Below are 631 nucleotides of genomic sequence, written 5' to 3' on the forward strand. Positions count from 1 at the left end.
GCTTAAAAAGAAAACAGATATGTATTTCTAATTAACATTTTATTTACATGTTAAAGTTTATAGAATAATATAACACTTATATCATTCTGCTTGAAAAGCTATTAACATTTTGCCATATTTGACTTAGATCTCTCATCTTTGCAAACAAACAAAACCCAAATGACTATGGATACCTACACAGTTTCACTGTTCATCCTTTACCTTTAATTCTTGTTCCAGAGTAAGTGTGTAGTGTGTAGCTGCATTGTAATGTGACTCAAAATCCAAACTTTGGAAGATCCTTTGAATGTTGTAAAAAAATGAATTCAGCAAGGAAATACAACCCAACAAATGCCTTCCTTCATACATGCTCTATTTTCAGTTGACCGAAAATTCTCCAGAAGTTAAAAACATCTAGAATTAGTAGAGGGAATCACTAAGACTTATTCATGGTATTGTCAGATTTATGAGACTGATGTGTATCAAAATTATTTCTTGAGGATGATCTGAGGTTTTGGGCCTGTATATAGGGCATAAAAAGGACATCTAACTACATTTGAGAGTCAGGCAATTATATTTAAGATGAGGGCTTCTTAAATTTTTCTACTTGGGACCCCTTTTTACCCAACAGAGGTTCAGATAACCCCCAGTA

The sequence above is a fragment of the Nannospalax galili genome, unplaced genomic scaffold (assembly GCF_000622305.1).
Source record: "Nannospalax galili isolate Female #2095 unplaced genomic scaffold, S.galili_v1.0 scaffold556, whole genome shotgun sequence".
Lineage (NCBI taxonomy): Eukaryota > Metazoa > Chordata > Mammalia > Rodentia > Spalacidae > Nannospalax > Nannospalax galili.